The sequence below is a fragment of the Dermochelys coriacea genome, chromosome 17, assembly GCF_009764565.3.
Source record: "Dermochelys coriacea isolate rDerCor1 chromosome 17, rDerCor1.pri.v4, whole genome shotgun sequence".
Classification (NCBI taxonomy): Eukaryota; Metazoa; Chordata; order Testudines; family Dermochelyidae; genus Dermochelys; species Dermochelys coriacea.
In genome coordinates, this window is record NC_050084.1 from 4940801 (window position 1) to 4962991 (window position 22191).

A 22191-nucleotide genomic window follows, 5' to 3' on the forward strand; every position below is an offset into this window, starting at 1 on the left:
GCTAGGATGACTGATTAGTGTATTCCATTATGGTATCATTGGTCTATTCTGGTGTGGCAATGTATATTCTAGGAGTAAATTAAAGATGGAGTGAGAACCTTAGGGCCAAATTCTGCCCTCAGTTACACCTGTATGACTTAATGTGCATAACTGAGAACAAAGTCCTCTGTACTAGATATCCTTGTTAAGGGGTTGCTGGCCCTGTTAAGTGGAGCTTGGGCCCAGATACCTGTAATGAGCTAATTTAAGGGGAAAAAGTTCACCTGGGTTAATTGAACGGTTGGTTAATTGAATAACAGACACCTGGGCCTGATAAAAGGCCATCAGGACTCACTTGCAGGGAGGTACTTACAGAGAGAGAAACTCTTTTAAGGGAGAGGAGCTCCCAGAGACAACAGACCCCAGGAAGGCGAGCTGGGCAACCCCTCAATCCAAGGGAAAATACTAGGACACTGCAGAACAAGCAAACCCTACAACACCTGAATTACCTTAATTTTGTGTTTGTGTGGGTGCTTTGATATTTGTTATGTTCTATTCAGCAAGTTTGTAGTGGTATCAGAGAGAGTAATTAAATTTGTGTTTTAGTGTTTCAAATAATTACTGTACCAGTGACAGGTAATAGCAACCATGTTAGTCTGTATCCGCAAAAAGAAAAGGAGGACTTGTGGCACCTTAGAGACTAACAAATTTATTTGAGCATAAGTTTTCGTGAGCTACAGCTCACTTCATCGGATGTCCCAATGAGTGGAATGATGCTTTTATCTTGATAACTATTGGCACAGTGTGTGCACAGTGCAAATGCATAGGCAATGGGAAGAATAAGTTAAACACACACAACATTTTGCCTTTTTTCATCTGTTGATGCCCTGAATGGCTAAGGGCATGAAAGTATTGCTTTCTCTGCCGTGGTGACTTAGCCAGTTTTCTAATACTGCACAATTTGTTCTTGATTTTTATGTTTAGGTTCTTTTGGCACAGTGAATTTCCAACTTTTTTCCTGGATGTTTCTAGGGAATAACATTTGTTGTTTTCAGTGACTGATTTCAGCCCCAGAATTGATTACTGCAGCAGCAATTAAATCCTTATGCATATGTACATTACTGTGGATAGAAGCAAATTTGTTCATTTTCCTTTTTTTCTTTGTCTTTGCTTTCAATGTTTCCATAACAACAGGAAGAATCATCATAAACTGCCTTGGTATTTTTCAGTGAAATATTCAGTTTGGCTCCCCTGTGTTTCCTCTTTGTTTTGTATTGATATTGAAAAGGGTACAAATTGGATCAAATAATGTGAAGAATGGTGTTCCCTCTATCCTCCATACGAAATGCTGGTAAAGTATTGGTACATCAGGAATTATTTTTGACTTAATGAAATCAAATGAAAATTTTCTGGAGGCTTATCCATACTCTTCACATTTCTCAATTGTATTCCTCTCTTATACTGTGCTGGCATATAACAGCCTTCAATCAGAGAACACTGGACAGAGTCTGCCAGCACTGCTCTGAGCTCTGGCCAGAGGTAATCAATTGGGAATGACATGATATGCTCAGAGAGGACTTCCTGCACATTAAGCCACATTCTTGAGAATGAGATTGGCCAAACACTGGAATACGTGACATGCTTTAGATGATGCACATTTCTAACAGTGCTTTCTGGTGAAAAGAGCTTTGTTTTATTTTTAACCAAAGTTGTCTGTCTGGAGGTGTACATTTTATCGTTTTTCTTTTCCCTGTTTTATCTTTAGAGATAATTAATTGTTATAGACATGGAGAAAAATGTCTACAAAGAAATTTAAGAAGTCTAACTGCTGTTCAAAGCTATCTTCTGCTGCAATTTCTCTTTTAATTTAATCCTTAGATGTGCTAAAAATAAGTACTTTTATCTGATGGGCAGTTGTTTTATTTCAGTTTTTAAGCTTTGAGCAGGGGGTTGGACTAGATGACCTCCTGAGGTCCCTTCCAACCCTGATATTTTATGATTCTATGATTGGGTAACTGAGTGAAGTTGACAATATAATCTTGAAGATCCCTGGGTTGAGTCTTTTTAATGATAAAAATGGAGAAATAAAGGTTAGAAGGAGAATCTGTAATGTAATGTTGTTAATTTGGTCTTTTATGGATCAGTTTTTGTCTTTTTAAAGTTTACACTCAGATGGACATTGTCACATGCATATTTTGAAGTCTGATAGCCTTTAAGTGAGCAGGGTAATATTCTGGTATGCTAGAAAACTCCTTTTCTGCAGCATGTGTTTATCATGCTGAGTTTAGATTCAGGGTCAGAAGGAAGCATGCTTTCTATTTAGTGTTGACATAAATACCAGGTTTGCAGTCCCAAACCTTTTTATACAGAAACTACAAAAGCAGAAGAGAGTTGATAAATATCCCATCAAAATATGAAAATAATACTTAAATATTTATATTGGTTTGTCAAGAACAAATAATGTCAAACCAACTTAATTTCCTTCTTTAATGGGATTACTGACCTAGTGGATGCGGGGGGAAATGGTAGATGTTGTATACCTCGATTTTAGTAAGACTTTTGACACAGTTCCACATGGCATTCTCATAAACAAACTACAGAAATGTGGGCTAAATGAAATTACTATAAGGTGGGTGCACAACTGATTGAAAGACTGTACTCAAAGAGTAGTTATCAATGGTTTGTTGTCTGGGAGAGCATATACAGTGTGGTCCTGCCAGAATCAGTCCTGGGTCCGGTACTAGTCAATATTTTCGTTAATGACTTGGATAATGGAGTAAAGAGTATGTTTATAAAATTTGCAGATAACATCAAGCTGGGAGGGGTTGCAAGCACTTTGGATGACAGGTTTACGATTCAAAATGACCTTGACAAATTGGAGAATTGGTCTGAATTCAACAAGAGTAAATTAAAAAAAGACAAATTCAAAATACTTCACTTAGGAAGGAAAAATCAAATGCACAATTACAAAATGAGGAATAACTGACAAGGTGGTAGTACTGCTGAAAAGGATCTAGGGGTTATAGTGGACTACAAACTGTATATGAGTTGTCAAGATGACACATCTAAAAAAGGCTGATATGATTCTGGGGTGTTTTACCAGGAGTGTTGTATGTAAAACACAGCAGGTAATTGTCTAACACTACTTGGCACTAGTGAGGCCCTAGCTGGGATACTGTGTCCCATTTTCATCACCATAATTTAGGAAAGAGTCCAGAGGAGAACAACAAAAATGATAAAAGGTTTAGAAAACCTAACCTATTAGGCAAGGTTAAGAAAACTGGGCATGTTTAGTCTTGAGAACGGAAACTGAGAGGGGACCTGATAAGTCTTCCAATATTTTAAGGACTGTTATAGAGGACGTTGATCAATTGTTCTCCATGTTCACTGAAGATAGGATAAGAAGTAAATTGGGCATAATCTGCAGCAAGGGAGATTTAGGTAAGCTATTAGGAAAAAGTTTCTAACTGTAAAGGTAGTGAAGCTCTGGAATAGATTTCCAAGGGAGGTCTTGGAGTCTCCATCATTGGAAGTTTTTTAAAAACAAGTTGCACAAACAGCTTTCAGGGATGGTCTAGGTTTACTTGGTCCTGCTACAGCACGTGGGGCTGGACTTGATGACTTTTTGAGGTCCTTTCCAGCCCTACATTTCTATGATTCTATATCTACTCCATATTGTCTGCAATGAGTGTCCCATTACATTTAAAAAATGTGTAAGTATAAGACTTTCAGTCAAAAAAAAAAAACAGTTGGAAAGTCTGTGCCAACATGGACTGGTATCAAAGGGCAAAATTTATCCCTGATATTTGTGCATGGCCCCTGTTTCTTTATTTTTTATATACATTTCTTTAACATGACTAAAGTTAATGACAAGTAGAAATATTAAAGATTTTGCAGCGGCAAAACCTGTTTCTGCCAGTGGGTGAAAAGTTTTGTGGGTGAAAATTCAAGTGTTAGAATTGTTCAAGTATATGCACAGATATTTTCACCTGCAAAGTGCAGATGTATGTCTTTGAATGTATAATGTTATGCTCATACCAGTGAAGGCTGGTGATTGAAAATTTACTCTTGGAAAAAATTGTAGACAGTTGCCACAATAGTCTTTTCTGTTTATCACCTTACTTGAGTTTAGTCGTTTTGGAAAGTTAACTGCGTGGATAAGGAGGTGTTTTACAATCTCCATGAAGGTTTGCTCCAAAGCCTCCTTCATGTGCACTCCTCATCCATTTTCTGACTCCTACCCATTTTGCTTATTGTAGCCGTAAATCTGATTATTGAATTGCAAGAATATCAGAGGCTTCTTGTTGAATGAAATACTCTGGAAAGTTGGCAGTGGCGGCAATCCCTCGAGGTCGAGGATGATCTCTTTCATGGGTCCTTTGGTGACTGAAGAATCCGATTCTTGAGCCACAGGCTCGTTGGCAGATATTACAGGTGCTGTTGGAAGACAGGGTTGGGTCATGATTGCTGCGTGACTGTTGTCTTTCCTTTCTTTTCTGGCGTTTTTCTGTGACAAGGGCAAGGCAATTTTCCTCAAAAGTGGAAGTTCCCTCTCTGACAAGTCTTTGCCAGTTATCCCTATCCTGGGCTGCTGTCTCCCATTGTGTACTGTTGATGCCACATCTCTTGATGTTTATCTTGAGCGTGTCTTTCTTTTGGCCTCCTCCTAGTTTCCTTTCTCCTTTGGTGAGTTGGGCATATAACAGTTGTTTTGGTAAGCGTACATCAGGCATGCGCATACAGTGCCTGCTTCACCTTAGCTGGTGCTGGATAACAAGTGCCTCAACACAGAAGATGTTGGACTCTGTGAGGACACTGATATTAGGGTGATGATCCTCCCACTTTATGTTGAGGATCTTCCGAAGAAAATACCGGTGCTGGCATTCCAGGTATTTCATGTGTTTTCTGTGGTTTACCCAAGTCTCACACCCATAGAGGAGAGTTGGGATTACCACTGCTTTATAAACTAAAAATGTAGTATGTGTTCTGATGTTGTGATTGTTGAACACCTGGCAAGACAGTCTGCCAAAGGCAAGGCTGGTACAGTGAATTCTGTGCTAAATCTTGATGTCTATGTCTGCCCTCTGTGAAAGATGGCTGCCAAGATAGGCAAAGTATTCTACGCTTTCCAGGTTTTCTTTGTCGATATAGATCTTCCTTGCTGGGTCTGATGAGTGACTGGGAGCTGGAGGGTGGAGAACTTTTGTTTTGATGATGATTAGAGAAGCTATTAAGGGCTGTTTGTAGATTCCCCCTTTGAGTGTGCAAATGCATCACAATCATCTGCGTACTTGAGTTCGGGTTATTGTTGCCGATATTACTTTAGTTCTAGCAAGGAGATGAGAAAGGTGGAAGAGGTTACCATCAATCCGATTTTTGGATGCCAATGACCTGTGGTAGACGGTCTTGGGTTGGTGATTTCATAGCTGCTAAGAAAATGGAGAAAAGGTGGGTGCCGGTACACAACCTTGTTTTACACCAGTTCAGATGACAAAGGGCTCGGAAGTAGAGCCACTGCACAGGATGGAGCCAGTCATCTGGTCATGGAGGAGTATTACAATGGTGATAAATTTGCTTGGGCAGCCAAACTTTGACATGATTTTCCATGGAGCCTCATACTTGACGGAGTTGAAGGCTTTGGTCAGATTGATAAAGGCCATATACAGCTCCTGGTATTGTTCTTGACATTTTTCCTGGATCTGCCTGCCTTCAAAAATCATGTCGGTTGTGCCTCGTTCTGGTCTGAAACCGCATTGGGACTCTGGAAGTACTTCCTCTGCAAGAGGGAGCAGGCGATTCAGTAAGATTCTAGCAAGAATCTTCCTAGCGATGGAGAGGAGGGCAATGCCCTGATAGTTGCCAGGGATTGAGTCAATGGTGTCGTCAGTCAGTCAATTCTTGACTTAGAAGCTTTTGGTAGTGTTCCTTCCAGCGCCCTTTGATGGATTCATTACCTTTAAGAAGGGTACTACCATCTTCGGATCTCAGAGGTGTGAGGCCACATGAGCTTGGTCCATACGGGGTCTTTGTCTCACCAAAAAAGCTCTGCATATCATGTCTGTCAGTGAATGTTAGGATTTCTTTTGCTTTGTCCTCCCACCATTTATTTTTGATGTCTCGGATCCTCCTTTGAACTTCAGCTTTGAGCTGATGGAAAAAGCTCGGCTTCTGACTGGATAGTGGTTGGTTTTGCCAGTCGCAAAAAGCTTTTCTCTTCTGGTCCAAAAAGGCTGTAATCTCAATGTCTGCAAAATATCACTGTATGTAGATGACTTTTTAAAAATTTCATTTGGTATAAAAATGCCTCCTTTCCTGCACTTCCTAAAATGTTGGAGTACAGCTGCTGGTTGAGTTACCAAATTAATCTTACTGAGGCTTCCCTAATGGACCTTGTCACTGATCATCTCTCCTTACCGCCATTTTATTTCACTTTTTCTCTAGCTTCATTAAGTATTGCTAAAATGAGAATTAATACATGAGGTGGTGGTCACACCATCCTTCACCAGCTTGTGATTCTCAAACTTTTGTACTGGTGACCCCTTTCACATAGCAAGCCTCTGAGTGCGATCCCCCCCATACATTAAAAATACTTTAAAAATATATTTAACATCATTATAAATGCTGGAGGCAAAGTGGGGTTTGGGGTGGAGGCTGATGGCTCGTGACTCCCTATGTAATTACCTCATGACCCCCTGAGGGGTCCTGACCCCCAGTTTGAGAACCCCTGTTGTAATTACTCACTCTATTATCTCTAAAGTCAAGACTGATCTTAGTAAGCAAGGTGATTTCCCTTCCAGCCTCTTGAGTATGTTAACCTGATTAGTATGGAAGTCATTCTCAAACTGTTTAATTTGCCTGAAGAGGTTGTATTTACCATACTACACTAAGTTTTTTTTTCCCTCACTCTACTGTGTAGTTAAGTAGGTTCCCCAAATATGCCACAGCATAAGACCTTTATTCTTTGGCATCTACTCTGGATTCCCATAATGTCGCTCTCCATAATCCCTAGGTTTACTAGTAGCCTTTCAGTTTTGTCTTCATATGGTTGGACCAGAAGTGTTCTGCTTTGTCCTGGCTGCAGTCCAAGACAATTCTACTCTCCAAATGATTTGTTTATTTACTAATTAATGTCAGCAATATAAACTATAGAACATTGTTAATCAGTCTTGCAAAAATAGAGAGCTGCTTAGTTAACAAATAAAATCTCAGGGAGACATCCTGACATTCTTCTGAGGTTTGTGTCAGGACACTGGATTGTTACAGAGCTAAGATGCAGACATCACAATGCAATTCCAAGACATTTTGCTTTGATTATTTTGTACATCTCTGCATCTCCGTGAGAATCTCACACATCTAGGTCATCCATCCATGCCCTCTTTTTTTCTGGAAAGGAGAGGTTGTCTCCTCTTTTGGCTGCTTTTGAAGACTCGAGGAGAGATTCTGAGAGCTTTGGGCCATTTGGTAAATGCTGCCTCATGTGTTGTATATCAGGCGGTGTGGGGGAAACACTCTTGTGATCGTACTTTGCTGAGCTTGAAACTGATAACTTGTAGGGTACACTACAATTGGGAGGTGTGATTGCACCATGCGTACGCACACCCGAACTCGCTAGCTCAAGTAACAATAGCAGAGTAGCTGTAGCAATATGGATGGCAGCTTATGCTATTGCTAGGTAGATCAAAGCTAGCTTGGGCATTCCTATACAAGCTGGCATCATGCTTCTGGCTGCATTGTAGACATACCTTTAGAAGTGGACTCCGGTAGGATGGCATGCAAGTCTAGAACCAAAGTAAGGCTGCATTCAAGGTTATCTCACGCATTCAAATTATAGGATTTCTCTCCCAAGAAAGGGTAGCAACACTGAACACTGTCTTTAAAAATTAATTAGGTAATGGAACATTTTTTCCTTCTGCTAGAGAGAGCTCTTCAGTAAATTCAGTCTAGAAGATACCACCAAACTTATTGTCTCAAAGTGGGTTATGAATTGCTGATATGGGATCTGGAAATCCACCGGTAGCATGGTTGCAGAAAGGGAGTTATTAAACAAACCACCATAAGTTTAGATTAGTAGATTCTAAGGCTAGAAAAGACCCTAATGATCATCTAGTCTGACTTCCTGAACGACACAGAACTTCCCCAAAATAATTCCTAGCACATATTTTTCAGAAAAACATCTACTCTTGATTTTTAAATTGTCAGTGATGGAGAATCCACCATGACCCGTGTTAGATTGTTCCAATGGTTAATTACTCTTACTGTTAAAAATTGTGCCTTATTTCCAGTCTGAATTTGTCTAACTTCAGCTTCTAGTCATAGGATTGTATAATACTTTTCCCTGCTAGATTGAAGAGCCCATTATTAAATATTTGTTCCCCATGTAGATAATTAGACTGTAATCAACTCACCTCTTTACCTTCTCTTTGTTAAGTTAAATAGATTGAGCTCCTTGAAACTATCACTATTTAGCATGTTTTCTAATCCTTTAAGCATTTTCATATCTCTGCTCTGAACCCTCTCCAATTTATCAAGATCTTCCTTAAATTGTGAGCACCAGAACTGGACCCGGTATTCCAGCAGCAGTCGCACCAGTGCCAAATACAGAGGTAAAATAACCTCTCCACTTCTACTTGAGATTCCCATGTTTGTGTGTTCCAGGATTGCATTAGCTCTCTTGGCCATAGCATCACACTGGGACAGCTGATTATCCACCACAACCCTCAAATCTTTTTCAGTCACTGCTTCCCAGGATAGAGTCTCTCATCCTATAAGTATGGCCTACAGTCTTTGTTCCTAAATGTATATGTTTAGAGTTAGCTGTATTAAAACTCATATTATTTATTTGCACCCAGTTTACCAAGCAATCCAGATCGCTCTTAATCAGTGACCTGTCCTCTTCATTATTTACCACTCCACTGATTTTTGTATCCTCTGCACACTTTATCAGGGATGATTTTGTTTTCTTCCAGGTCATTGACAAAAACATTAAATATCGTAGGCCCAAGAACTGATCCCTGGGCACCTCACCAGAAACAGACCTGCTCATTGACAATTCCCTGTTTGTAGTTACATTTTTGAGACCTATTAGCCAGTTTTTAATCCATTTAGTGGGTGCCATGTTAATTTTATATTTTAATTTTTTAATCAAAATGTGCAGTATCAAGTCAAACAATTTACAGAAGTCTGAGTATATTATGATAACATTATTACCTTTATCAACCAAACTAGATATAAATTTAGTCTTTCAGGATTTATTTTTCATAAACCCATGTTGATTTACATTAATTACATTACCCTCCTTTAATTCTATATTACTCAAGTCTTGTATCAGCTGCTCTCTTATCTTGCCCAGGATTATCGTCAGGCTGACAGGTCTAAATTATCTGGATAATCTTGTTTACCCTTTTTTAAAATTGGCACATTAGCTTTCTTCCAGTCTTCTGGAACTTCCCCGGTGCTCCAAGACTTATTGAAAACCAACATTAACAGTCTAGCTCTTTTAAAACTCTTGGACCTGCTGATTTAAAAATGTCTGACTTTAGTAGTACTAGTGGAATGGAAAGAGTGTTACCACCATATGGTGATACTATATAATCTGTTTTCACCACATACAGAACAGAAATATTTCTTGAACATTTCTTCATTTTTCTGCATCATTGATAATTCTACCATTTGCATCTAGTCATGGACCAAAATCATTGACAAGATTTGTTTGTTCCTAATGGAGTTTTAAAAAAAAACTCCTCTGCCCATAGATTTCTTCTTCTGTCCTTTGGCTTCCCTTATCAATTTTCTACAATTCCTAACTTTTGATTTATATTCATTACTATCAACTTTTGAAGGCATCTGTCACTTCCATCTAGAGTGAAACACGCCTGCTTCCATTATTGCAATTACTGGATCTCACATTCTTGGGTTGCAATGTGCCCATTACTTTTAGGGATGATGTCATGTAGGGAGACCACTTGATTCATGTTACCATGTACAGTACAGCCTAAGCGCCATTAAAAGTTGAGCACAAACAACAAGATGAAAGGGTTGGCAAGCAACAGCATACCAGACTGTAGCACACAAGCTCATTGTTAAGGTGTGGGGAGAGGCCTAGGATAGCAGGTGTAAAAGTCTGATGCATCGCTGTGGTACTAATTAGATAATGTTTATAAAGTATTTTGCACCTGGAAAGGGATATAAATACCAAATACAATACTAGCATCACAGCTGAATTCCTCCTGTGAATAATAGTTATTAATAAACCTAGAACAGGATGTTCTCTTCCACTCTTATTTGAGTATATTTTCAGAACTAAATTCTCATATATTCATTTGTCATTTTTGGAACTTAAGGTAAAAATTAATGTCTAGTTTTGTAAAGAAAAATAGATTAATTATGGAAAGAAAATAAATATATAGCAAATGGACTCTATTTTTATGGAACTTCCCACAGTTATCCCTTACATTAATAATCAACAGGTGCAATTTTCTTGACATCTGAGTTGTATCCATTAAGGTTTCTCAATGTATAATTATTACATTTTAATGTGTTGTGGCATCAGAGCCAAATTATTGGGAAAAATAATTGAAACTGATTTTGCCTTTTGTATTGTTAGCTGTTGTCTTAAACTGTAGGCGTCTGTGTGACTATGAAATGTCCTATGTTAAAACGCTGGCAATTTACCTGTCTCTGCATGACATTAGTAATTATTGATCACCAGACACAAAGTGAACGATTTTATGCTCTTTTAGAAGTGGTGTGGGCGTTGGATGCATTTACTGTAATTATGCATAGACAACTAACACCAGAACCTGGAAAAGAAGATGCTATTCTCAATGTTTTTTCCCTCTTTGAACTTGAAAGATCAAATAATATCCTTTATGTAGTATAGTGGTTCTTAACCTTTTTTCATTTGCAGACTCCTAAAAAATTTCAAATGGGGTTGCGGATCCATTTGGAAATCTTAGACATAGTCTGCCGACCCCCAAGGGTCCATGGACCAGAGGTTGAAAATCTCTGTGCTATGGTAACGATAACCTTTCGTGAACCCCTTAGACATAGTCTGCGGCCAATGGACTGAGAACCACTGATGGAGTGAGCTGTAGCTCACGAAAGCTTACGCTCAAATAAATTTGTTAGTCTCTAAGGTGCTACAAGTCCTCCTTTTCTTTTTACTAATTTAGTATGTTCATCTAGAATGTGTATAGTTACTACTTCTAAAGTCATGGTGGAGTTTTGTTCCCTGTCCCTGTTTATAGTTAATGATTTTAGTTGACATGTTACTGGTATTTTTTAAAGGGAGGAAGGAATAACCTTTTCTATGCTTTATCCCACCCATGACAGGGAGATGCTGGCTGCTCATGAGCATTGGCATCTAAATCATTCCTCCCAGCGGCTAAGTAGGCTGCCTCAGTAACTTATAATAACTTTATTTTATTTTAAATTAGTGTGCAATGTTTTAAGCACCTAGATGCAGGGTATGAGAATGAGTATGAAATAAAATTGCTCCTTCTGCTTTAGGTGCAAATACCTTTGTGTGGTCTAGTGGTTAGAGTACAGCACTACAGAATGTGGAGATCTGTACTCCGAGCTCTATTCCCAGCTCTACAACAGATGCATGCCCCAGTCCTGTAAGGTGCTTAGCTACTCATCTTCAGTCCCAAAGGAGGTGCCCCTTCCCCCTCCCCCCAGTTCTGCAGGGTTATAGCCCCAAGCCCTGAATGGGGGGGAAGGTACTCCAGGAAATAATCTTTAAGAATTTAAGCCCTGATCCTATGCCTTAACTCAGCCCTGACTATGGATAGGTTATTCCATAGATGTCCACTGCATGTAGCGCTAGTCACTGTTGGAGGTAGGACAGTGGACTAAATGGACCACTGGTCTGATATGGTGTGAAATTTCCAGGCACTTCTGAAGCCTTCTCAAACTTGGCTGAAGAAGTTCCCGAAATTTGTAACAGTAGCAGCTTTACCTGGTGCTTCAGCTCAAGTTACAGTCTTTGAAGGAGCCTATTAAATATGCAGCTCTTGGAATGAAACAAAAATGTAGCTCTCCCATAATTCTGTGTCCTATTCAGATTGCAGTCCTGTTCTTGTTATTGAAAGTGATGTATGTCAGTTACAAGGAGAATGACTAATAGAGGTGTCGGTATCCCACCATGGTGAGTGTTAGCCAGGAAGCAAGACCTGACAGATAGGAGAAGGCGGGGGTGGTCTTGTTCTGACTAATGGAAAAATGAAGACTTGATATGTGAACTTTTTCCCCACAGAACGCCACTACGAATTAGTCATTAATTGGTTGTGTTGCTTCCCATGCTCCAGCATTCATGTTAGGTGAGAGAGATTTTGGGCTCTCCACAAACCATCATGCTATCGTGAACTAATGATATGTATGATTTAGATGGGGATTGGCCCTGCTTTGAGCAGGGGGTTGGACTAGATCAGGGGTCTCAAACTCAAATGACCACAACAGCCACTTGAGGATTAGTGCATTGGTCTGAGGGCCGCATCACTGACACCACCCCCTTTCTGCCCCCACTCCACCCCTTCTATGAGCCTCCCACCCCTTCCCTGAAGTCCCCACCCCAACTCTGCCCCCTCCCTGCCCCCAGGGGGTGCAGGAGGGGTGCGGGGTGTGGCAGGGGCTCAGGGCAGGGAGTTGAGGCGCAGGGTATGGCAGGGGGCTCAGGGCAGGGAGTGCAGGAGGTGTGCAGGGTACAGCGGGGGCTCAGGGCAGGGAGTTGGGGGGTGGGGTGCAGGAGGGGTGAGGGGTGCAGCAGGGGGTTAGGGTGCAGGGTATGGCAGGGGACTCCAGGCAGGGGTTTGGGGTGTAGGAGGGGTGTGGGGTACGGAAGGGGTGGGCAGGGAGTTGGGGTGTAGGAGAGGTGTGCGGTGCAGCCAGGGATGGGCAGAGAGTTGGGGTGAAGGAGGGGAGGGCAGGGAGTTGGGGTGCAGGAGGGGTTCAGGCTCCAGCCCAGCACCTCGCTGTCTGCCTGCCCTCCCTGGCCCCCTCTGCTCTGCTCCACTCCGCTCCCAGGAAGCAGCCGGAACCATGTCCCTTGGGGAGGGGAGGCACAGGGCTCTGGGTACTGCTCTTGCCACTTCTCCAGGTACATCCTCCGAAGCTCCCATTGGCTGTGGTTCCCTGTTCCCGGCCAATGGGAGTTGCTGGGGGCGGTGCCTGGAAGCGAGAGCAATGGAGCCCTCTGCCCCCCACCCCCCTCCCGGGCCGCAGGGGCATGGTTTCTGCCGCTTCAGGAGCGGCACAGGGCAGGCAAAGCGGTGGGGGGGGGCGCGGGGAGCTTGGTGGACGCACGAAAGAACCCCGCGGGCCGTGTGTTTGAGACCCCTGGACTAGATGACCTCCTGAGGTCCCTTCCAACCCTGATATTCTATGAACAGTGGCCATGTTCTCAGAGCCTTTGCAGATCCATATTTGCTATCCAATGGGAAGCAGATGGAGTTTGGTATTTGGCATATTCAAAAATTACATCCTTATCCTTGTCTCTCTACTGACAGTAGTATCTATTGGTGTGAGCAAAGTGCTGATAATAGGGAACTCCTGAGTTCTAATCCCAGCTCCACTGATGACTGCTTTGGCTTTTGGTGAGTCTGCTAAGCTCTCTCTGCCTCAGGGGAGATTTCTGCTGGAAATTGCCTTTCCTGATTTGGGTAACTTCTTTACCTGATGCTGTAAATTTGCCTATTAAGTAAGATCTATGTTTCAGATGTAGTTCAAATGTAGTCGTCATCTGTCTCCACCTTCTCTTGTATATTTGCTGCTCATGCTGTTAAGTGTGTAGTGTGGAGTACCAGCTGCTTCATGCTGACTGAAAACTTTGTAGTTGTAAGCAGGGGAATGGTCCTGCTATTGTGAGGAACTTTCCTGGCTTCTGCACTACCCCGGTGAAGTGGGCTAGCGAAAGGATCTGAGTCCTCACTCCCACTTCCTTTACCCAGAGCCCTTCCTGCCCTTAAGGATTCCCCTTCCACCCTCCTGTCTGGCAGAGTCCTTGTAACCCCAACAAGGCTGGGCCCAGGATTCCTGGCGGGTTCTACCTCTAACCCTGCTGTGGTCACCTAGGACAGGGGCTAGGGTGTCCCCACTCCGGGGTACTTTCTCTGCACTGGGCACTTCCCTGACCCACTGATCATTTCATACAATTTAAAGTAAATACAAGTTGTTTAACAATTAATTTTAAAAAAGAATAAGGAAAAATGGTAAAGGTTAAAGGAAAACACATCACCCTGCTCTGTCAGTCTCAAGGTCCTGATTTCCATTGACCCTTCCCCTTTTAGTACTGGGAGCTAGCCAATCAAAACACCCCCACTAAATGTTAGTAAGGTGGCAACAGTCTACTTACATAGTGATACGTTGAGCTTCTGGGAATGAGAATATCTCTCCATTACCTTGTCCTCGTCTGAGGCACATTGCATATTTCTCTTGCTATTGAACAGGGTACCTTATCACTATTCCCCTAGCTCCCACCACAAACATCACACAGTAATTCAGGACATATTCTTCAGACCCTGTAGGTCTGAACCCCTCCCTGCACGTTGGCCTGGCATAGCAGTTTCAGGCAAGCGAAGTGGAGGAGATCACTCATGTTGGAGTTTGCATACAGGCGCCCAATTGTCTGGCTTGCCAGGGGTTTTCTGTTTTACTTGAACTGGCCCTTGCTTTCAGGGTGAAAGGGGCTATGGATATGTAAAATATTGTGACCTTTTTAATAAATGTCCATGTTAAAGTATCCTAACCTGTTGCAAAGTAAAATTTACAAAATAATCTTTAAGAAATACACTTTATCTTACAATAGGCACGTCCTGTTTAGATTTAAAACTGTTTCAGTCAAATTTCCTTTGGTTAAAATAATGTTCTAGAGAGAGAGATGTAGTGTGCAAATGTGTGATATTTAGAGAATACCAACAGTAGATGAGAGAAATTTATTCTGGGGAAGTTCTATGGCCTGTGTTCAGGAGTTCAGACTATATGACAATGGTCATCCCTTCTGGCCTTAGAATGTATGAATTTACAAAAACCAAGAATAAATCATGATGGAATCCAGAATTGAATAAAAAGTATCTTAACAAATATGTTGCTTGAATTAGAAAATTCACTGTATTCTTGACCTGATTGACCCAGCAATCGCTTACTGTGACTCTTGGTATCAACAGCTGTGTAGGAGACATTGATCACACCTATAATCCTGCTAATCAAACACTAGAAACTGTTGTTCAATTTTTCTGTTATTTCTGAGAGCCCACTGTACTGTCAAATATAAGTTTGGACAGTCATGCAAGCTAATTATTTTTGACTGCTGTGGACCCTGTGTGGTCAGTAAAGTAGCTTCCCAAGTGAAGGGAAATGGGATCAGCTATAAAATTGTAAATACATTTAGTCTTCTCTGTTGAATTCCAGTAACTTTAGCTGCTTGACAGATTTTGCTTTATAGAAACTCTCGGATGTCTGCTTCTTGATGTTGTTTTACATTAATTTTAGAGAGAAAATTTAAAACCTGGAGGTACTATCTGCTTAGATGAAAGATTTCACAATTTAAAAGGCTTGCAGTGCCATTGCAGTTTGGTGCAAAGCTGTGAAAAAAAATAATGCAAGATTTTCTCATCGCTCTCAGATTGCTCCTCATCATGCCAACCTGCAGCATCCTGCATGTTTTCAAACCAGAGATTATGGAGCTCTTTGAGTCTAATTGCCTCTGACATTTCTGTCATTATATTAAAATCTTATTTAGAGGAAATTAAAAATACTTTGTCTTCTTTTATGAGTGAAATCCAGACACACAACCAGCTGTTGCGTTTAAAAATAGCTACAGATGTCCTCAGCAATAAAGGGTTTTCACATGTTGTTATAGCAACTGAAATTCAGCAAAACTTCAAGATAAGCGATATTGTAATTTTTTTATTGAATATATATTTGAACACATTATAAAGAATGTGTTTTGATTAGAGAAGACGTACTTGCAGATACTGTAAAAGTAATTACTTTAGTGCACAGTTAGTACTCGATATATGTTATTTCCGCTCCTTTTTACATTAAGGGAAATGCTACCATCGCCTCGTCTTTGTTTTGTTTTTTTAATTCACAGCCCAGTCCAGCTCTGATGCATGCTTGCTTTTCTACACATTTTTTTCAACAACCTGTGTATAGTGTATTTTTAGATTTTTGCAGGGAAGTGGTTGTGCTAATGCTGAACTTGTGGAGCTGTGATGCAGGAACTAATTGCTGCTGCTTTGTTTCTAATAGCTTAAAGTGTAATTTTAAAGCTGTAGTGTTCCTTTTCCTCTATGTAATTCCTTTATTAATCAAATATGTATTTGATGGCTACCAAGGCAGCGCCATCTTTGTTTTGGAGCTGCTCCTAGATTGAGGATGCTTTGTGTATGGACCCTCAGAATGTTGCAGCTTGACAAATATGGCAGCAGTGTTAATATTTCACAAGAAAAAATGGTTTTAGTGTTCTCATTTTCATGATTGTCAGCTCAGTTGGTCATTGCTCATTTCTTGCAGGTAAAACTACCACTGAGTTTAAATAGAGGTTTTGTCTGCGTAATGATATCAGGATTTGGCACCAGATGATTTAACTCTGCACAAGTGGATTTTTGTTCATCACTAACAAATAAGTCCTAGTTGTTTAGTTTGCCTCTGGCATCCATTGTTAAACTGTCCAAAGTACTCTGTCTTCCCCTATCGCATCCTTCACAGCAGAGTGAGACCTTTATGCTGCATGAGGCCCAATGCACTCCTGGAAGTGGGGAAGCAGCATTTGCTTTTTCCCTTTCTCTTCTTGCAGAGGGGTATGGTGTTCCATGGTATTTCCTGCTGGTACTGACATGGAAGTGTTAACCTCTGGGAGCCTGTTCGTGTAAGATTTCCATTCTAGTTCTGGAGGTTTTGTAATTTCCCCCTACTGTTACTCACGCCGTCTTGTTAAATGTGTGAAATGGGCCACTTTCATTACCACTTCAAAAGTTATTTTTTCCTCCCTTGGTATCCTGCTGTGAATTGAATAGTCTCGTTAGACTAACATCACACTTGGTAAGGCAATTCACATCTTTTCATGTATTTATATCTGCTCCTGTATTTTCCACTCCATGCATCTGATGAAGTGGGTTCTAGTCCACAAAAGCTTGTGCCCAAATAAATTTGTTAGTCTCTAAGGTGCCACAAGGACTCCTCGTTGCCTTTTCTTGAGGAATTTATTTTTATTCAGATAAAGAACTCAAAAATGAAACACAAAATCCTGCCTACCTTCTTCCCAGGCCTGGCTGCTCCCATGGTTCCTCTCTGCTGACTGCTCAGCCCACATCCTAGATTCGCTGACAGCCAATCCCATCCATATCTAGAGCATTGTGTCAGCAAAACACAGGTAGCAAGTGGTGATGATGCTGGAAAATGCTAACTGGTGGGATGGGGGTTTCCAGGCAAACATGTCAGTCTGTTAATTGCTTATTCCAATCTAGATTTCCATGTGTCCTACTTACTTTGTCCTTTTGCAATTTCTTTTAAACAAGTTCTTAAGAATCAGGTCATAAGTACAATACAGTAATATATATAAATATATTATAGAGAGAGTGTGTGTGTTGGAAGGGGGCAGTGTTGTGTAGTGGTTAGGGCAGGGGAATGAGAACTAGGATTCCGGGGTTCCAGGTGCGTGGCATGCTACAATGATATGTGCTATACAAACTCATAAAATAAAATAGATTCTTGGCTCTTCTACATACTCAGTGGGTGTTATTGGGCAAGTAACTATGAAATGTAGTTAAACCTCCCAAAAGCTCCATCAGCAGCATAAAATGAAATGAGATTTTGAAAAATGTTTGTACTACTATTTATAGTTGTCATGAACTGTGTGATAGTGGCATTATTAGGACTTCAAAAATTACCAGATACCCCTAGCCAGAGACTAGCGCAAAAGATTGTAAGAGAAGTCCAGTTGTGTGGAATTTTTTTGCATCAGCTTCTAGCTAGGAGGCTTGTGATAAATATGAAACTTCTTTGTCTCTGTCTCTCTCCTTGCTTGAAGGGAGAGAACTTTCTTACATTTCACATTCTAGAACTTCCTGAGTGAGTGGGGGCTATTCTGTGTCCCCACCAGCTTTTGTTTTTGGGATCCTCTTCCCCACTCAACAGCTGCAGTACTCTGACTGCTTATAGCTTTCCACAGCTACAGCTTAGTGAAATCAACATGATTTTTCTTAGTTTCACTGTTATGCTGCCTAGAGAGTTTTGAACAGTAGCACTGAAAATTACCAACTTGACATCGTTGATACTCAGGAAAGCTATGAGAAATGAAAGATATTGGAGCTGTTTGTCTGTGGATGCAGGAGGACAGCTCTGCATTGCTTTGTATTGGAGTTCACATCTGAAAAGTTTATTTTCAATTATAAGCAAGGTGGTCCAGTGGATAGGACACCGGTCTGGGAATTAAAAGACCTGGGAGGGTCCTATTCCTGGCTCTGTTGATTGCTTTCTGGCTGATCTTGGCAAGTCATTTCAGTACTCAGTGCCTCAGTCTCCAATCTGTAAAATAGGAAGAATAACTTCTTTTGTAATGTGCTTTGGAATCTACAGATTAAAAATGCTATATAAATTTGCATGCAAATCTGCATGCCTGCAAACACACAAAACATGAAATCTTACATTCACAAGAAATTGAAGAACTTTATGCCTTTGTCTTCTCCCTTACTAGGGGAAGTTTACTATTCTTCACTAGCAAGTAGGGTTTTTTGGAAGCCTGAATTATTTATCTTCAGATGAAATGCTGTGTGTGTGTGTGTGTATCTATCTATCTTAAGGGAAACAGGTTCAAGCTGTAAAATGTGGATTTGCAACATCCCAAAATTCAGAGGTGTTTGGATATAGGATTTTCAATTTCAGCCTCTCTTTTAGTATTATTGTTATACAGTACATATTTAAAAATTAATAAACTAAAAAAAGTGGGATTTGATAGCATCATTACTCAGGGTTAAAATATATATTTTGTAAATGAGAGTTCAGATATTAAAAAGTCTGTACAAAACTTTTAGTGGATTCTGAGGTAGTTGTGGATACTTCATTTTTTCTGCTAGCACAGTAAAATTTTGGTTATTTCTGAAGAGTATTGTGGTAATTTTGTAATTGGATTTATGATAGAGAATATACTAATCATAAAAAGCATTAAGGTTATTATGATGTAGTAAAACAGTCTTTCATCAACTCTCTCAGAAAACAATGCTGGCTGACACCCCCTTGTCACAAGTCCATGAATCCTTTCAATTATGGAAGTACTAGAAGAGGAAGAAGACAATGGAAAAATGGCAAATGAATAATTGATTTTTCCAGACCTAAAAATGTCAGCCTGGGAAAGGCAGATGATTTAAACAAAGCTCTGTCCTTCAAGTGAAGGGGAGAGAATTGTCTTTGCATGCAGAGTGATTAGGTAAGAGTGATTAGGATAACCATTTTTGTCACAGGAGTTTGGTTCCCTTCCAGGTGTCATGAGAAAGAAAGATGGTGATGCACTGTCTGTGGTTCAAGTCACCAAAAACATTGACTTGCACAATGATGAAATGCAACAGATAATCAGTCCATTGAAGAGGAAAGATCCAACTGATTCCCTTGATGCTGTTTTACACATACAATAAATGGTTTAAAATAAAGAGCCAATGGCAGAATGAAAGTTATTGGCATGACTTTTACTTACAAGAACATATTTCTCTATTATTAAACATTTTTTTTCATGAGAATTGGGGGGGGGGAGTGCATAATTTACACATCACTCTGGTCAAGTTTGATAGATATGTATGAAATCATACTAAGCATAGCAATATTATGAAAATTTAAAAAAGCAAAAGTCGGACATTGAAAAGAGTCAGTTGAAATTATCTTAAAATCAAATGATGCTGTGTATCATTCAGAATAATGTAGGTTAGAGATAGTGAAAGTTTGTAGGAGCCTAGTCCATCCCTGCTGCCACTGCAGCTATATTTTGTTCTATAGTACATTACTCAGTGTTTTCTCTTGCTTTAAGATTCTGCATTGAGTCATTTTAAGCTTTATAAATAGTGTGGAATTTCCTCTTTGAAGTTCCAGAGCTTATCAAAACTTTTTTTTTAAGAAGAAAAAGCAGCTACTGTTTTTCTGTCTAGATCTCAAAGCATTATTAGTTATAGTTAATAATTAACTAACTCCAGAGATTTTGACAAATGTGTATGTTCCATCTCTCATCAGGGTTACCCTTCCAAGTCTTTCTGTATAATGTCTGACAAATCACTTAAACTATCTCTCATCTGAAAAATAGACCTGAGCGTACAAGAGTCAAGGAGTCATTTTACCAGATCCTGGAGTTTCGTTTCACTTTTGAAAAGTAGCTCTGGCAGGTTGAGAGAGAGAATAATATAGTCACTGTGTTTTTCTTCTCCATCTGCTTCATTGGCAGATAATTGTCTCGTTTCCAAATAATGGTAAATATACCCTTGAAAATGCTAATAGGCCACTGTTAAAGCCCACATACTGTATGTTTAAATATTTGGGAATGTAATTCTAGCTGATCTGACTCTAGTTACACTGTCATCTTCATGCATAAAGACCCTTCCAGAGTTCTAAGGGGAGAACTTCATTCTGGGATGGTTAACGACTGGTTTCATAATCAAGAAAATATTTTAAAATAACCGGATCTGTTTGTTGATGTAAATGCCCATGTGATAAAACTCCCTGAGTATAATTAAAGTGAATTCTGTGTTTAAAGTGACCCTGTGATTCACCAATGTTTGTAGCAAAAAGAACAAAAATAAAATTAAAGCCTTGCTTGAACGGTACAGTAATTAACTGTTCTAGTTGTAATTGTTACTAGTTGTGAAGAGAACAAAGAAAAGGCAACAGGATGTTGCTCAGTTAAGAGGCTAGCTGTGTAATGACTCTAAGATCCTGTCTATGTTGAGGAAACTCCTCAAAAATTCTCCCCCGTTTTAAAACCTATTGGAGCCACACTCTGCCAGGTTTATGTGAATTGGTTACAGAGCCACCTTAAATACGCAGACTTGCATAAAGGATTGTAGAGTCCAGTTCTTCACTGCCTTGCATCTTTCATATATGTTTACCACACATGAGAAGTGAGTGTAAAATGCTACTACACTGCCAGTGTAAGTGACCGGTGAATTCTGATGTGGTAGTGTCTTACTTTCACTTTGCACAAGTGCGATTGCATTTTTCAATGCAAGGCAGTGGAGATTCATGCTCTAGGAATATAATGCAATGTCCAAAGATCCACATCATCTTACTTCAGGTTACTTTAGTACGGTCATTAATTGAGGGACATGCTTTGGATATGTGACTTGAAATAGCCTTTCTCCTTTGAAGAAGAGCTGGGTTTAATTGCACATGCTTCTTTATATAGTGGATATGCTAATTTTTATAATGCCTACCTCAGATTGAAAGATCTGGTTTGTTTTTTGATTACATTAAATAAATATTATATAAAATATCTGCTCCTTTCATCTCAAACGAATACATGCAGCTAGCACAGTAAAGGGCATATTAGAAATGCATAGATATATAGAATTCCCCTGTCAAGGTTGTTAAGTGTAGTATTTTACAGATGGCATAGAGAATTTGTGACTTGATAGGAAGGATGGCCTAATGGATAGAGCACTGAAGTGGTACTCAGGAGACCTTGTTTCTATTTCCTGGCTGTACCGCTGGCCTGCTGGCTTACCTTGGGCAAGTAATTTCACTTATCTGTGCCTCCGTTTCCCCATCTGTAAAATGGAGATTATTATACTTGCCTCCTTTTGTAAAAGGCTTTGAGATTTACTGGTGAAAAGTGCTATATAAGAGGTAGGTATTATTATTATTATTTACTATTACTGTTTGAGGACACACACAAATAGACCTCTGGAGTTCTGACTTCCAGTTCCATGTTTAATCATAATACATCTTACTTATAAATGTTAGCTTTTGTTTTCCGCTGGAATGGTGGTGTGTGGGTTATGCCTCAGGCAAGCATTCAATATGGTAATCAGTTCAGCAGTCAGGTTATTTCCAACTAGACTACTCTAACGCAGTACCGTTTACAAATTCAATTTCCAAACTGTTTGTTCTAATCTTTCTTTGAAATAAATTATTGTTACATTGTAAAAACATTCCTGTAGAAATTTCTTTTTTCTTACCTTTACCCCTTCACCCTCCACCGCTCTTTACGTTGAATTTTAGTATGGTGAAATATGCCAG

The 22191-nt window shown here is 40.0% G+C and overlaps 1 protein-coding gene across 2 annotated transcripts in view; it reads left to right on the forward strand.

The window, feature by feature from the left end:
• The first annotated feature begins 392 nt into the window (after window positions 1-392).
• The window catches only part of PPM1E (protein phosphatase, Mg2+/Mn2+ dependent 1E), a 76153-nt gene continuing 54354 nt past the window's right edge, over window positions 393-22191 (forward strand). For both annotated transcript variants that reach the window (XM_043499638.1, XM_043499639.1), the window contains exon 1: window positions 393-505. The gene's annotated coding sequence lies outside the window, so the exon portion shown is untranslated. The remainder of the gene's footprint in view (window positions 506-22191) is intronic.